This window comes from Ostrea edulis, chromosome 7, assembly GCF_947568905.1.
Source record: "Ostrea edulis chromosome 7, xbOstEdul1.1, whole genome shotgun sequence".
NCBI lineage: Eukaryota > Metazoa > Mollusca > Bivalvia > Ostreida > Ostreidae > Ostrea > Ostrea edulis.
The window spans coordinates 63713212-63719006 of NC_079170.1; the positions used below are offsets into that span (position 1 = coordinate 63713212).

A 5795-nucleotide genomic window follows, 5' to 3' on the forward strand; every position below is an offset into this window, starting at 1 on the left:
CACCAGTCTTTCAAATATGACCTTTTAAAAAAAAAACCCGGAGGCCTCGTGTCGCGACTGGCGTTGCTGCGAGATAGAACCCTCACTGCTACGGCCCCGAACGCTAAGCATAGGTCTAAATTAGTGGTACTTCACCCACAGCTAGCGACGTCTCAATATGAGTGAAAAATTCTCGACGAGCGTGATCCGTTCAAATTTAGGCTTTGCTCAGCGCTTACAGCCATTGAGCAGTGGAGTTCTTTAGCGTGCCACACCTACTGCGATACGGGGACATGCGTTTTTAAGGTAATCTCTGAGAACCCGTGACATTCACACGTGATGCCGAGCGTTTGGCGATGGAACTGCCACTACCTGTTTTGACGACTTAGGTTCGCGGCCGGGATTCGAACCCCGGCCTTTCGCATGCGGAGCGAACGCTCTATCCTCTAGACCACCGCGGTGGTCTTACTACAGAGAAAAACAATGCCCACACAACGTCATCGGCACAAGAGCACAATATTAAATAAATTGAGACAATATTAGTATGAGAATCAGCAACATTGTCTAAACGATATCGTTATTGTTGCGCTGATATTGTCAATTCATCGTGTTACAAGCTATTTCAAGAACCATAATGGACAAAATGCACAGAACAAAATTAGTTTCTTCAAATAACAACCGAACAAGGGCCATGCACAGCAATAACATACATCTATATTCACTTTCACTTACCGAATGAAAATTTCGATCGAATGCTCTTGCGCTAGACCAATTCATTGTAAAGAAAACAAAAAAAGAAATCGTATTAGTCTGGATCTGTTTTAGTCTTTACAAAAATCCGTGACACCCATAATCGCTATATAGCGTTACCTAAGGCTGAATAAATGTAATTGATTGTTTTCATGTCTTTAGTATGTGGACATAGACTTAAAGGGGCATGGGCACGATTTGAGCTAAACGTTTACAAATTTTATTTTTACATTTTCAATGCCTAACTTAGTGTATTTCTAATGGTCAGCAAAATTAGTGAATGTCAGTTGTCGAGGTAAATGGGAGATACAGCGCTCACAATTCTTTGTTTTGTAAACAAAGCTCGTGTCATGTTTTTGTTTACATAATAAAAAAGTACAGGTGTCGTTAAAAGCAGCTTTTTTCAGTTTACAAGTTAATTCTGAACACAATTAAATAGTTTCTAGTGTTTGGCACATCTCATTTTGTTTTAAACATGCTATTTTCTATTAAGCGATCTATATGTAAACAAAAACATGGCACGAGCCTTGTTTGCATAACAAGGAATTGTGAGTACTGTTTCTCACTTGTATCTCAACAACTAATACTCAAATTTCGGTTGACCATTAGAAATGCTTTAGTTAAGCATTGTACATGTAAAAAAAAAAAAAGAGAGAGAAAGAAATAATGGGGAAATAAATGTTTTTAATTTTTGGATCAAATGGTGTCCATGCCTCTTTAAACTCTTCTTACAACGATGTATATGTAGTAGCATGATGTATATAGTGTTTACGCATTTTGAGCTCTATATGATATTTCATATTTATGAAATATAAATTGAAATATTTACATTTGCCAATGCACTTCCTTATATGACAGTACTAATGAAATCGATGTTCAATTTCGTGTGACATGAATTTGGTCACGTGATCAGTTAGTTCTTGCGTATGAATACAATCACCGCTTCACAAGTCACGTCCTGTATTTTCACCTGGCTTCTTGCTTATGCAATGCGGTGGGGGATTTAGAACCACCACCCCCCTTCTCGCCACAAATTTAAATGATAGAAATAGTGTGAGTAAAATTCCAGAATGGCACCCAAAATCGCTGAGTATTTTGGCTAATACTTGACTTCCACCCCCCCCCCACCACCACCACCGTAAAACCTGGATCCGCCACTGCAATGACATCATAACAGAAACAAACGCAGCAGGATATTTATACAGATTTTATTTTGTAAACAAACAAGAATTTTATCAATTTATAAAAGAGAAACATTAAACATATCGTTCTGTTGTTTCATTTCATACAGTTTTAAATACCGTCTGCAACTTCTGCATGATATTGGAAGCGATAACATGTAGATAGAGTTATAAGCCTATTTACTTTATGATGATAAGTTAACCTGCTGTTTCCTGGCAACTTCCATCACGGCTATGACTCGGCATGATCATAAGCGAGGCTGGCTTCGAGGCTCGAAAAATTTGCATGTTCATGTCAGGGAACCGGTGCGAGTCTTCATTAAAATCCTACAACAGAAATTTCTCACGTCAACAAAAACTCATTTCGTTTTTCTTTTCTTTTACACACACTGAAGGTAAATAAAAGACGCAACCTACCTGTATTTTGTCTAAATCTGTCCTACTGTCTTGAATCGTCTCCTGCATGGCTACAACCGCAAGTCCTAACGATGAACATACCGTTGTTTCTTTCCAAAAACCTGACTAAGAGCTTAACGTTAACTTGACCCATCATATCCACCATCAATTCTTTCAGATCTTTTGAATTTCTGTCGAAATCTTTGATCAACAATTGCGTTTTAACTTAGTAAGCTAGACCGACACCAGTTTCTCCATCGCTGATCGCGACCAAATCACATCACGGATGTAGTTTAATCCGCTCTTTTTGTCGTCATTTCAGTTAACTTTACGCTCTAAATTACCTTTATTTTACACATGTTTCGTCTTTTTTAAACACTTTCAATTAAATATCTATATATTATATTCTCTTTGATATTGTTCCTAATTTTTTATTCGATAAAACTCTAACGAAATATATTTTGTGTTCTACGATCGTTATTTTGGTCATCTGCTCTTTAATCATGGAAGCTCGGTAAGAACACAAATCAAAATAGAAAAAAAAATATAAGAAATAAAATATCATTTTTTGAATGTTATTGGGATATGACATGAAGTTGGTACGTGATCAAATCTACTATAACGCCCTTCGGGCGTTATAGGATTTGATCACGTGACCAAATTCATGTCATATCCCAACAACATTCAAAAATGATATCTTATTTCTTAAATATAGATGTGACGTGAGGCAGATTCGAAAGGTGGCAAAATAATTGCAGCATACCCTGCCAGCAGTGCAACTGACTGAGCAATGCATGTTGACCCTAAGGTAGGAGGAATCCCCTAAAAATGCTATTGTAAATTATTTTGTTCCCCACCACAACACGGAAGGGGACATAGAAATACCGGTGTCCGTCCGTCCCACTTGATTTTGTGTACACAACTCCTCTGAAAACGCTGAACGGATTCTATTCAAATTTTGTAAGAATGTTAGTAGCCATACGTAGTTAATCAAATTGCACCGCCGTTTTGATTCGACAAATTTTACAGAAGTTATGGGACTTTGTTTAATTTGTACATGTACATGCTACACTATAAGAACACATAGGGTCGGAAAGTCTCGTTTACTTTCGCTTTCGATTTACTACTTCCGGGCAGCAGTCGAAAAATGTCACTTCGTTTTGCTTTGGTTATGCTCAGATGACAGCGTTAAAATGAACCTACAGCCTATATAGATTCCCTACTTATGCAAAAAGAGGAAGAAGTGGATTTATAGATGCAGGTAAACAAGTCATAATACTTATATTTTTATAGTTAAATCACCGATTGAGAACTGAGAAGCAGCGAGCTCTACCCACGACCGGGTGATTGATCTAAAACATATTTTACTGAATATTTTCGATAATAAACAGCTGCCAAGTTAAAGGGTTTAGTTTTTTTTTTATGAGTTAGAACTAACATTACATGACACAATTATGCAGTATGTTACTTTTGATAAATGAGACAGACTGAATGCAAAAGGGTCGGGGGGGGGGGGGGTGTCGGGAATAAAACAATTAGCTGGGTAAAGTAAATATATGACACAATTGTCGGGAATAAAACAATTAGCTGGGTAAAGTAAATATATGCAGGCATCTATTTGTACCATGTTTTGTCAATCTCCCTGATTAATAGTTGATCATATAAACTTGTAATAACACATTTATGGGATGCTGATAGTTTAAGGGGGGAGGGGGGACACATTTACAAGGCAATGCAGTTTCTCATTTTCATTATATTTTAATTAATAATGATATTGCTTATGTTTTTATTGTGACCCTCACGAAAAATGCTACCAATTTGGAAAGAAAAAAATTTTCAAAGACGATTGGGATCACTGAAATAACATGTTTTTGATACACATGTACTTCATTTCTGTATATGTGTTTGTGAAACACTATGCCTCTTGTGACAACAAAGAAATAGTAAACATTCGCCCATACATTCAGATCTTAAATTAATTCAATTTAGATTGTAGCATTTGAATTCTTCTTGAAAATGAAAATTTTGATAAAAGATGTTTATTTACTGTTTAATAATGCAGTGGTGGGACAAGTGGGGTTGGTGGTGGTGCCATCCCCCATTTGGTAGTTCATATGTAACAAATATGGGGATTTGGGTTGCAATTTTGATAATTTTAATTTACACACATACCTCTTTTAGGGAGATAGTATAAATTACAGTTGCCCCCCCCCCCCCTTGCAAATTTTCTTGATCCACCCCTGCAATACTTTTAATGATATTCACTTGATGTCTATGCTTGTTACAGATGCTGTTATATACATCATTTCCGTCAGAAGTATCAATGTGTTGGTGGCTGTTATGAAGAGAATGGGCCCATTTTAACAACTTCTAGGATGGGCGGTGCAAGGGTTCATACCAGTGATCAATTTCTCATGAAGTTGCACCTAAATCTAAGGGATCTACATTTAGCAGGCCAGAGGGCTCAATGCCGAATTTACCTCTGAAAGAATCGCAATGGATACAACAAACATAACACTGAATTTAACTTTAAAAATGAATAACTAGTCATTATCTGACAGCAACTACATTGTGCAAAATTTGTCACACAGCAAAGGCTATTACTTCTGTAGCACAATTGTTCTGAATTCTATCCTGGATCCACCTCTGATGGTGACATTGTTGATCACTGAAGTGTATTGCAGATGTTGAAGCCATATGATATATGATTCTTGCTAATAAAGGATTTGATATATTTGATAAACTTTAATCAGGAGTGGCATTGAACATATCACCTTTTCTTTCATCAAAATCTCATTTCAGTAAGGATGAAGCACAGCTGTTACCAGAAGAGTCAAATTCATGTGGAGTGTGAATTGAATAATTAAAAACATCCATATTCTAAATCATATACCTTCACAATACAGACATATATATCTGTCCACTAAGATTTTCAACTCTGTGTGACTCTTGTACATTTGCAAATCCTCTACTGAAGGAAATAGCCGATATGAATTCCACAATTTATCAAATCTTACCTTTGGACTTAGATACTATAAATGTACAACTTCTTACTCACATTATTCTGCATTGTCAAGTTGTATTAAATGCATTCAAGTAAATGATAAAGTGAACATTTATTTAAGGTTAATAGTCAAAGAAATTGTTATAATGATGATTCATGCACATCTTTACACTGATCAATTGTAGCAAAAACAAAATAAAACTAATGGAAGACATTTGAATTTTCACAAGTTTGTCTAGTTGGTTATTGCAGAGAGGGCACAAAGGCTCAATCATGTATGCCAAGTATAATTCCCATAATTCATCTTGAAGGATGAGAATCACTTCCATGTTCATTGGTGTTCAAACATTGAAATCACAAGTGGTGCCTGTGAGGTAAAGCTGATGGAGAACTTGATGCCAATAACCATGGCTCTCTTTGAGCTGCTGCGCACCTTCCGGGTTGCACTCTGAAAATTTTACCCCAAAAAAATATATTAAAAAAGA

At 36.4% G+C, this 5795-nt stretch overlaps 1 long non-coding RNA gene across 1 annotated transcript; it reads left to right on the forward strand.

Annotated features, from left to right (window-relative positions):
* The first annotated feature begins 3402 nt into the window (after nucleotides 1-3402).
* On the forward strand, nucleotides 3403-5536 carry LOC125662586 (uncharacterized). Its single transcript, XR_007365446.2, has 2 exons — nucleotides 3403-3567; nucleotides 4594-5536. It is a non-coding gene; the product is annotated as an uncharacterized LOC125662586 (long non-coding RNA).
* Nucleotides 5537-5795: the final 259 nt, after the last annotated feature.